The 11,903-nt window shown below is 39.6% G+C and overlaps 1 long non-coding RNA gene across 1 annotated transcript; it reads left to right on the forward strand.

Annotated features, from left to right (window-relative positions):
• Window positions 1-328: 328 nt before the first annotated feature.
• On the forward strand, window positions 329-10,428 carry LOC103479570 (uncharacterized). Its single transcript, XR_535961.2, has 4 exons — window positions 329-911; window positions 2,204-2,333; window positions 5,733-5,885; window positions 9,390-10,428. It is a non-coding gene; the product is annotated as an uncharacterized LOC103479570 (long non-coding RNA).
• The last annotated feature ends 1,475 nt before the right edge of the window (window positions 10,429-11,903 follow it).

Here is an 11,903-nt window from a genome sequence, read left to right on the forward strand (position 1 = left end):
ATYGAATGCTGGTACTCAATATTCATCAGGAAGGTACAAAATGTCAATGGGGCGGATGTGGATTGATGCATCACATTGGCATAAAATCCCACRACTGACAGCTCCATGTTTATGCTGGAAAGTATGAAATGCAGAGGCACAGCAGACAGACRAATTACAACCAAAACTACAGAGGTAAGAAACAATGAAAAGGTAAATGAACAGAACTTGATGTCATTTGGAGGCAATTATTGATTTTTATCAAAATAATAATAATAATAATAATAATAATAATAATAATAATAATAATAATAATAATAATAATAATAATAATAATAATAATAAACAATTATACTAGTGAATTTAAATTCTATATAATTCCAGCAAATCTAAGAAGCAACAATAAATCAATAAATGGACAGAGAACAGAGGATAAGCGTTCAGATAAAGTTAGTCTAAGTGACTGCAGAGTAGGTTATGCTGTGTTTGGTCACTGATGCAGCCTTCAGGACTCTGTTTGTATTCCGCAAAGTAGCAGAGGCTGAATCAGACTGGCAGCCTGTTTCTTAGTGAGAGCCAAGGGAGGAAGTCAGCTTCCTCACCCCTATAGCTGCCTCATTGGGCTGAGGTCACTTCCTTTTGCCCCCCCAGCCCTTCTCCAGGCCTGCCCAATCAGCAAGGCCCTGTGTGGGACCCCACCCCTCTTAGAGCACCATGCAGACTCTGGATATAGTTACAAGGCCACGGGGGACTGTCAGTTCTCTCTCCCTTTCTTTCTCTATCCTCCTCTCTCCCTCCTCCCATTCTGTTTTTCCGAGTCTCCCGGGTGTTCTTCGCTGCCACCACCCTGTCCCCCTGCACTCCTAAGAAAATCCTTTAGATGAGAACTGCTCCTGCGTCTGCTCCCTCTAAGCATCCCTGACACCAGCAAAGTAAGCCCATCTGCATATCCACAGGGTCTCGCGTTCCTGGGGCTCATGGTTTATGTATTTCACAGCTCCTTAAAACACAAACGCCTAATATCTCTCCCATGTGGAGGACAGGAGAGGGAGAGGGGAAAACTACTTTCACAAAGAATGGTCTCTATTTCTCTGTGCTGTTTACTTTTTTATCCAGCTAGAGAACTGCGTGCTGTTGAAGGTTGTTTGGGAAGCAGGGTCTTGCAGATCTGGCTCCTGTAGTTTAGCAGAGTAAAAATGTTTATGTAGGCAGAGTTTACTGCGCACAGTGTGTTAATTTTAGCTCGTGGTACCTTGCAAAAGTATTCACAGTGCTTGAACTTTTTGAAATGAAAGCAATCCGTTGTAGTTCTTGCTCTATGTTTTTGGTTAGTCCACTGCCTTTTGGGTGAACTCAAGTCTTTTACAGCACCTAACGTGGATTTACTACTGTCATTGCAAATATAGAATTTCTTAATGTATTCAAATAACAGCTCAAAACACTTCAGCCCATCTACAGTTAACATTAGCAATTTAAAATAAAAGAAAAGAACAAGGTGATATTTTGAAATATAAAAGTTATAAAAAAGTTTGTTTTAGTATTGACAATTATGACAACAGGTGAAATAATTCATGGCATATAATTTATTTTGCACAGAACTGTACAGGTTGAAATAACTATCTAATGGTGAGTAACAGACTAAAAAATAAAGAAACCAAAGGCAACCTTAATTTAAGACGATAGTGTGTAATTAAGTACAATGCAGGGGCATTGTTTAATTAAAAAAAATCTCCCTCATCTTATTCTGTTCCATAGTCATCACTGTCCCTCACTACTTTTAAACAATTCTGCTGAGAAGCAGTTTGAATTAGAGCGTTTCGTTTTCCACGAGAAAAATCTGATACTTAGATTTACTCTCCTCTCTGGGGCACAGTGAAYGCTTCTCTGAAGCTCACTATTAGAGGGACCCCAGTTGCTTGTGCGTCGCCAGAGTAGATGATATTAAGGACATCAATCTGGGCACTTCCTTTTGCAGAGAGTAATGAGCAAACAAGTGGGAGAACAAATTGAGAATATTTAGTAGACTTGAATGGGCTGTTTCAGAGAAGCGGAGAGGGAGCAGACGTAGCGATCAAAGCTTGTCCTCTCAAACTAACAGGCCAAAGCGAGGCTGAGTATCTAAAATGTCAAACGTTGCAATAAAAGGAAAGGAATACCTGCTTTGGATGAGCATGTTTTATGAGGAACTCCGCCTTTGCCTCACCATCTGTCTCCTACTTTTCAGCCTGATGTTGGAGTTATGTGTTAATAAACCAACAAGAACTGCTGTTCAGCAGACTCACTGCTGTACACACAAGCCACTGCAGGATGCTGGATGGCAGCAGAAGAGAAAGCTTCGGGCCTGTAAACAGTAGGTGGGTTTACTTCGTCTTCTCTCCACGGGAACTATCCATTAACTGATAATGGGGGGAAAATCTGCGTGATTAAGGCCCAGGGAATTATGGGTGAATACAAATTGACTCCACCTCCGTGTGGTGCGCTCTCTTGAGGTAGAAGCACAGCTCATAAGGCAAGAGCTCATTTCAGAAGTACTATGTGGCCCATTAAGGACCGGGGGAATGCAGAGTATGGGGGTGGGAAGGTGGTAGGTGGGAACTCAGAGGGATGGACTCCCCCTGGACCAAAACTGATTGGAGAACTGGTGCCTACGGGAGAACATTTTTAATACCGACTTCCTGCCTCCACAGTTTAAGAGGAGCAGAGAGAATCAAGTTAGAGATTTTAAATTTAAACATTGTCTTGCAAAACTATCCGCACTATCTGCAACTTGTTCTCAGTTTGTAAGATTGCAAGCACCAGAGTCATGTTATTTTGACTGTTTTATGTGGAAGCACAACACAAAGTGGGGCATTTTTTTAAGTGGCACAGCAAAAATAAATAAAATAGTTTGTTTTTATTAATTATAAATAATAATTTAACAGGTCTGATGTATTCAGTCCACTTTACTTTGACACCCCTACATATAGGTGGTTATTAGAGAACATTAGAGAACAAACTGAGTGCATTTATATAGCAGGGAGAGGAATCCTGGTCAGGGTCTAAGAAAGGATGGACAGAGCAAAACGGAAGGGGCAAAACTGCAAGAAGAGCAATTTCACGTCACAAAAGAGTAAGGTTTGGACGACACCCTTGCAGCAGAATGACACAAAACTTACAGCTCATGTTGCATTTCTTTAGATCCAAACATATTAACTTTCTAGTATCAATACTTCTGCRTGTCACTTTCATTGTGACATAATTAGTAAAATGTCTTAATTTACAAAATGTATGACAATATCATTATATAACATAAAGAGGAAGGGATATGTGATGATGCGTCAATTCATAAAAGTGCAAATACTGGAGAATGCTGGAGTACGACTGCACCAGGAAAGGATAAGCTTTAGTGCCGTAAAGACGGAGGACGTAAAATACATTTTCTTTTCTGCGAGARGAAGGTACAGATAAGATAACCCAGGTAGTGAAGGTCTCATGATCCTCTCCCAACTTTGGATTATTTCCAACCTGCAGAGGGAGAAGGAGGGGTGAGGCTGTGTGACATGTCAGCAGTGACGCCCTCACACAGCAAGAGCAGAGGATTGTGGGGGAACGAGACTCTGAGACAATGTCAGCTCTGATGCATGGCAGCTCGTTGGAGGTGCTAATCAGAGCAGGGCTAGGCCCCTGCTAGGATCAGGCGCGCTCTGCCTACATTAACCGCTTCACAGCTCCCCTGGCTACCAGGCCAGAGGCAGAAACACCAAAGTGACAGGTTTTTGTGTTGAGATAAACATGCGTAACGCTTCAACGACTGTTACAAAGGGTTTAGCCAAGTAGAACACCTTTTGGTTTTCACAAAACATGAGGGACAAAATCATGAGGACACTTTCTCCTTTTTCCACAAACATACCAAGTAAATGTATCGGGGTTTTTTTCTTCTATAGACAGCATTCATCTTTTCCCACCCTATCTTCTCTTTAAAACAACTAAAAACTCTATTCAATCTCAGAATGGCACAAGAGATAAATTCAGATTTGTTTTAAACACGTTTAGAAAACAAACCAAACAAATACCACATGTAACATATTAAAGTAGCTTTCCATTACAATGTAATGAATTATAGAATTACTACAGCCCTTTTGGCTTRTTTCCCATTGGTCAAGTCAAATGGTGGTGATGTGCTCTTATTTTAAATATTGTACCAACACCTCTTAATTTAAACAAACACKTACCCTCTCTCTTTTGTTAATGTGTGTCTATTTATTTATCGCAAACAGAACTAATGTGTACAGTCTTCCAGTGTTTCAAACTGGACATGTCTCTGCATTGCACATTCAACAACTAAGCACTTTTTCTGTGACAGGAAGCAACACAAAGAGCGCTGGARCGTAACTGACGCGGCTGTGCTGTGGGCTCTCACAAGGCGAATCTGTCCAGCCTCCATGCACCAAACAATGCGGGTTATTTCCCCTAAAGTTTTGGAACGAAAACCGTTTCCTTAGGTGATAATCAGTAACAACATAGTAATGGTGACAGTGTGTCGCTGTTTGCTGGCGTACAGATGTTATGAAAGAGGACAGGAAGACATGAAAAGAGAAGACATAAGCACTGTTAAATTTATTGTAGGTGTTAGGAAATAAACAGATGTCTGTTCTCTACAAATATGATGTTTCATCAATATATTTAATTTTCTCTGAAGTAAATATAAAACATGCTTTTTTATTATTTCTTGGCTTTAATTGAAAYGATTTACGTGCGTGTGTGTTTGCGTGCGMGCATTTGTGCATGTGTTTACATAAAAGTGAAGTAAAGTCTAAAGGGTCAGCCACCTTTTTTATTTTAAATTTTTTTTTATTTTATTATTTATTGTTTACCAAAGTTCTTAGTTGTACTTTAAAAAACTAACAAAAATAAAATTCTCAGGTTAAATAATAGTAAWAAAATCTGCAGCAGTTCACATATTTTATCAAAACAATAGAGAAAAGTAAATAAATGTGGAAAATTCAGAATCCTATATAACACTTGGAGATTCCTGTCTTTTTCTCTTAAATAAGTTTAAATCTGGTTCATTTTTTCATTTCTGTCAAAGACACAAGAGTAAATTGATTTTAATGATCTTAAAATTTCTTTGATTTTAATTAATTTTATTATTTCATACTCGAGATAGATATGTTTACAACAAATAGTTGTACACATATATCGTTATTCAAAGGCATTCTGTTTGTATTGGTGAGAGTAAAGCGACAATGAATTTAATATCAGTAATAATATTGATAATAATTTTCTTGAAGTGTGTCTTAAAAGATAACACCTTTTTAAAATAATTTTAGTTGATGAAGCACTTACATTTTTATTGTTTTATGAAAACACAATTACTACTTTATTTTGAAAAAGGGAAAAAACACTCAGAAGGACAAGATCAAACAATTTCTTTTTGACAAAAGAAGAGAAAAAAATTAGAAGACTGAAATGTAAACTGCAATCATTCAAACAAAAATGAATTCTTGTTGAGGTGGAGGGTCCTGGAAAACTCTCTTCTCTAAAGGAGAGTTCTGTCCAAAGGTTCACTGGTCTAAGCAGTCATTAGAAATCAAACCTATTCAAAACGTTTTTATCTCTTTTACATGGGCACTAAAAGTGTCTGTGAAATTTACATTTTAGAATTATTGTAAAAAAAATTTCATATTACGAGTGCTGAAAGAGCTCCCACAAAAGGGTGCAGCTGTTCATGCTCACTCAACTCATTGTTCCTTTCTCCTTTGGATCTATTCTAGAAATTGAGACATCGTTCAACTTGGCATGCTGAGATCGATTTCCAGGTCACATGCAGGAGGACAGAGGGAAGAGAAGACGGTCGGGCGCAAAAAAAAAAAAAAAAAAAACACAGCTGAGAAGAGAATTGTGAGTCACTTCCTATTTGGTGTCAGGTAGGACAGCTCATTTTTTTAATTTTTAGCTGATGTCCAACACATGATTTACATCTGTTATGTTATCAAACTGTGGCTTAACTTGTCAGAAAAAAATGACTCTTATCACTACTATGTATTATGCGYTAAAATATATCTTAAATGTGTTTAATATTACTCAGAAATTGGTTTTTACTTGTCATGCTAGAAGTATACTTGCAAATTAACGTAAATGATTATAATTTCAGTTCCTGATGACAAAAAAATTGGTTGCATTTTGAGTCCAATTTCCATTCCTGTTTATCATTCCTGGGTGGCAACCCTAATGTCTAATTAATTATGCACACGAGGAAGACAAGGTTAGACTTGGAGATGAACTGGCAAGTATACTTACAAATGTTAAGTTTTCACAGATAACAGACTTTTAACAGCACAAAAAACAATGTGGTGTCTAGTTTGAAGAGCTTTAAAAAATGCTTTACCCTAAAATCTATTAGTATATGCAAATATATGCAAATGAATGCATACAAAATATATTATTTTCTTAGCATTTCAGATTTTTCTCAAAAAACAAAAATGTGATAATTCTGTTCTTTCAGCTTGAAGATATATATTTTTGGAATTTTATTAAAAAAATATATTTGTGTTTGTTTTACAAACAGGCTCAAAATTATGAAGGGATTGTTCATCGCAATATATTCAAGTAGCTCAGAATGCGATTGGGCCAGACTTTGACCACTAGATGGTGGCAAAGTGCTTCCAACATGATCCTCGGAACGTGTTAAATATGCATTTACTTGCACAAGTCAGATTTACATATCCCACCTTAGCTGTGTGATGATTTCAGGCAAATTYGGAACAATAATGTCTGCTAATGATCTCTGTAGGATCATTAGGGGGAGCTAAAGCTAGGGATAGCCTTGAAGAAGAAATCCAGCTGTAGAACTTGATATTACAACTTGCACTGCTCTTTGCAGCTTTAAAACCCCCGTCCTATGTCACCAAATCATTTTTTATGGTTAAACTAAAAAAAAAACACAACAGCTAAAACATTTGACCAGTTGTACAGTGCGTAGGTCACTGTGGCTGTAGAGAGAAAAAAAAGAAGGGAGAGATCCAGAACAACAAAGGTGAGAGGCAAATACGTGCTAACGAATGATATGTAGGCGCAGCAGCTGCAGGCAGGTACGGAGGTCCATTGGGGACAAACAATGCAGGCTGCCTGAGATGGATTGCATGGAGTGCTGGACCCCCTACAGCCACACACAAAAAAATACCACTACACTGAAATGCTCTAATTTGCTCCACACACATACCTATTCTAAACTACAGGGCCTGTTTGTGTTCAGGAGGAAGTAAAGGTCAAGCCTCTTTGCCCCGACTTTCTAAGCTGGATAAAAGTTGGTGTACAAAGTGAGGATTACAAACAAGCAGGGAAACAATAACTTTCAGAAGCTTTTGAAAAAATGAAACGAGGCAGTACTTTAATTTAGATCTCTTAAGAGTGAGTGGCCTGAATGTAAAATGTTAATTATGGGCACATGCTGGACTTTTTTCTTTTTCTTCTTTTTTTTTTCTTTTTTTTTTTTACATCTTCTTTCTGCAAGCCTCACTGTGGCATTGTCAGGCTGAGGTATGAGGGGTCTTTGGGGTTCGCGGTCCACACAAAAGAGCAAGGAAGGAGAGTGTTGAGGAACGGCCCCTTGGCTGGGCTCGCGGCATGGAACACTGTACAATTAGCCAGCCCCTGCGTTCTGCCGGCTTATAATTATCAGTGCTTGCCTTAATTGACTCCCTTAGCCTGATGMAAAGGGACCCCCCCCTCCACACCTCCACTTGCCCCCCTTTCTTTAAACCCTTTCTCCCCCCTGCTAGATGCGGGCCGCCAAGCGCCATGCCAGGCTCTCCAAAGTCATTTAGAGAAGCGCTCATATTTTCGACACAAAAAAGGGGGAACATTTGGTGAGAGAGAATTCATCATCAGGTGTCTAGAGGTTTTCCTTAATAGAAAAGCTGAGTCCCACTGAGCGCGCTCCGTGTAGCGGCCAGCCACGCATGCTCAGGACCAGCAAGCCGCCATTCGCAGCGGGCCACAAGACATTAACATAATTTTATATAACACAGGCACCCGCACTGGAAATTTAATACATCTCAGCAAATACGAGACAGCCGTTTTGCATAATTTTTTTTTTCTCTTTCTTCCCTTGCATTCACTCTTCCTCCTGGCTCTATCTTGTCCTCCTTCCACGGATCTCTCCTGTCTTCAATTCTCGACCTGCCTCCGTCTCGCTCTTGCTGCCACTCTGCTTTGCCTCCTCCTCTTCTTACACCGCCACCCCTCTTTCCTCACCCCATGGCGCTGCTCTCACTAGGAGAGGGGAAGTTCATTACCTCAGCTAAATCAGAATTAGTCCCTTCATTTTGACGGGGCGAACTTCATTAGAAAGGCCCTTCCTTAATCCAGCAGGGAGAACTGATGAATCTACATGGGGGCAATAATTTGCTTCACGCAGCACATTCAGCCACTTCCTCCGACACCATCTCCCCCCTTTTCTTCTCGCCGCCTTTCTGGCTTTTTGTTCTTATGGCTACATTTTATTAGGTCTTGAACAACAACAACAACAAAAATGACTGAGAAAGGAAACCACCTGCATATAATTAACTAATGGCAGCAGAGATGGGGTAAAGAATGAGGTCTGCAGTTTGGAATGTCCCGTCTCCCAACAGACTTTAAGGATCTCTGGAGCAGCGTTAGTTATCTTGGCTGACACTTAAACATAAGCAGAGCGAACACAGATGAGAGCAAGCTGGGTCTGTGGGCTTTAAGGAACGATTCAATCTGGTGTTTCAAGCRCAGAGTTTCTTAACACATAAAGTGCCTTTCGAAGAGTATTTATACCCCTCCRTTCATACAACTTTAACTTTTCCACTTTCTGTATTTTACATAGATATTATAAGATTGAATCTAACAAACTTAGACATATATATAAGGAAATAGATTAATGGTTTTCAACATTTCTGATCAAATWAAATTTATAATAAGGTGTGCCATTTGTATTCATCCACCCTTTACTTTGTTACCCCGGAATAAAATAAGTATGGCACATTAATGTGAGAAGCAACCAAGGGGCTCATTGTATTTCTGGAGAGCACCAGAGATTCATGTCTGAAATCAACAACAAAACAATTCCTTAACGTGCAAATCACAAGTCTGTCATTTATGGCAGAGTAGGGAAAAAAAGCAGTCACTGATGGAAACTTGTAAGGTGTAAAGGAAATGAAAGTTTAGTCACAGAAATGTGAAAAAAAGTAACTGAGTTATTGGTAATTATTTTAAGTGTTTTATTTTAGTCTATCACATAAAACAGCATAAAAAAGCAGTCTGGTGTCAAAATGTGAATTAATTCAAGAGGGGCGAGCATAGAGGCGCATGCAAGAGAAAAATCTAAATCTGAGCCATGCTACACCACATCTTCCTTTCATGCTTTCTTTGTGTTTTTTTTGGTTTTCTTTTTCTTCATATAGAAAGAAAATGTTTTGCAAGCTTCTCTGCAGACACAGAGCTCCAACAGTGGTTTAGATTCTCGCAACAAAGTAGAGAGCGAAGAGATGTGAATCAGGACAGACAGCCCCTGACTGCCATACCACAGCGCCTGGTGTCAAACAGATGTGCAACTTGGCAGCTATGCTCCCCAGAAAACAGAGAACCCATGGATTTCAGGGTGGTTTTTAGTCGTGCTGCCCTCCCCATCTTTCAGCACTCCTCCTGTCCCCCCAAACAGTCTGAACTCCCCCACACTGTGCCCCTGCAGTCACCCTCCCTCATCACCTCCACACAGGGGTCCCCTGACAGGTAATCTTGTCCCTCGAATGTGAAATCTCCGACAGCGATGCCCCGCGCTTTTACCCCCTGCCTCCTCGGCTGATGGGTAAATTGGAATGGCGCACCCTGCTGGCGCGGAGAGCTCTGAACAGACAGCAGTACACACACGCTGGGGCACCCCCCTCATGCGCTTCTGTCTAATATAGTGGACATGCACACTCGTTTTCGAGCTGCGATATCTATGCACAGACACATGTCCATGCACGTATGTGCGCCGGGGAACACAAAAAGCCAAACGCTCCAAAGCTTTATGTAAACCACATACGCAGCCTTATAAACACAAATACGTACAGACGCTCTGTGGGTTCAGTCTCATCTGCATACAGATTGGATACAAAATAAAAAAAAGACAGAGATACTGAGCTGAGTCAATATATGTTGAAATTTAAATAAGCATCATCTGAAATGGCTCAGCTTGTGTCCTTTTTCCAGAAACTGCACCTGATTTGTGTTGCCATGGTTTCTATTATGTGTACACCGTTGGGGAGAAGAGACAAAATAGATGAAAARGTAGAAACTAGAGAATACATGTGCATGTTTTTTGGYGCCCCATGCGTGGATATGGTAAGCACTACTAACTCTGACGTTTACAATAAGGACACTGTGGCATCAATTTATTACCAGAAGAGGTTTGTTTTTTCTTTTAATCAGCCATGGTTTCTAAGAGGCTTGGCATGGCTGTCCAAAACTTTGCCTCCCTCTCTCTTTCTATTCTGCTCTGCAGTCAATGCTATGAAGCGTGCATCTATGGTTGAGTCCACCCTCAAATCGCAGGGACATCCTAAATAGTCGGTGGGACCTGAAGGGGCTAAAGATCACTGCAGCAGAAGCCACAGAGGCCTCCCTGTCAAAGACGGTGCATTTGCGGTGGGGTGGGGGTGCAGGGGTGAAGAGAAGCCAGAGGGAGTGAGCCAGAGACATGACATACATTTCATTATGTTTAAACCAACTGTGGGTTCAACTCAGAGCCTTGGATTTCCAGCCCTGTCTCAGAGGATGGAGTAAGTGGAGGTGTAAGAGAATAGTGTTTTACAAAGAACACAATAGGTAGGTGGACAAAGGCAGGCAGCTGGACTAATTGCTCAGGAACTTGTAGGGATATTTTTCTAAGTACCTCTGTTTGAAGTACAACTGACACACATGTGTGGAACATGTCACCATAGAAAAGATAATAAGACGTAAAGTGTGAAAGCACTATAAACAAATAAATGTTTTTTTTTTTTTTTTTTTATATAAAATAAGAACATACGTATTAAGACACAGTTAACTTCTCCACTTTTATCCAACGACAAACCTCTATCGTCACCTTTCTAAAATAATGGCTTATGTCACTCTTAGCACCTTTTTCTTTCCAATAGATGATTTAGGCAATTTAAAAAAAAAATATTTTTGGTGAAAAATGAAGTTGGCCATCATTTTAGTAAGGTGATGATAAGTGGCCTAATGCTACACAAATCAGTAATTTTAAACTGTATGTAAAATTACAAATGTACATTTAAAAGAAATGTTAAAAATAAAAAAAAGGTGTAATATGCTTATTCTCCTTTGCCTCTTTACCAAAATGATATTCGATGAAACTATCTTCAGCAGCTCACCTGTTTATTACTGCATGGCAGTATAAATTAATCTGTGAAGATTTAAAAGGTTTGTCAGAGATCATTAGAGAACAAACTGCACAATTAAGACTAAGGAACATAGAAGATGGGTTAGGAATAGGGATGGAGATAATGGTTAGGCTATAAAACAATCACAGAGTACATCCATAAGTTGTAAACAAATTTAGCCTTTATGTAAGAGAGAAACAAAAACATTTTGAAAGAACGCCATGAAAAGTCTCAGTTGCAGTAAACCATGTGGGGGACATGGTTTCAATCAATGGAAATAGATGCTCTGGACCAAAAAAAAAACGAAGTTTAACTATTTGGTACACTAACATATCAGCCCCCGGTGAAACATGGTGGTAGCAGCATAAGGTTTTTGTGATGCTTTTATTCAACAGGGACTGGGAGTCAGGTCAAACTTAATGGGATGGTAAATGGAGCTAAATACAAGGCAATCCTAACAAATAAAACTCAAAATTAAAAATTAAAGGCTGTCCAAGGTGTGAGTCTATCGACCGGATGCACTTTAAAGTTTGTTATAATAACCTTACAAAG

The sequence above is a fragment of the Poecilia reticulata genome, linkage group LG17 (genome assembly GCF_000633615.1).
Source record: "Poecilia reticulata strain Guanapo linkage group LG17, Guppy_female_1.0+MT, whole genome shotgun sequence".
Classification (NCBI taxonomy): Eukaryota; Metazoa; Chordata; class Actinopteri; order Cyprinodontiformes; family Poeciliidae; genus Poecilia; species Poecilia reticulata.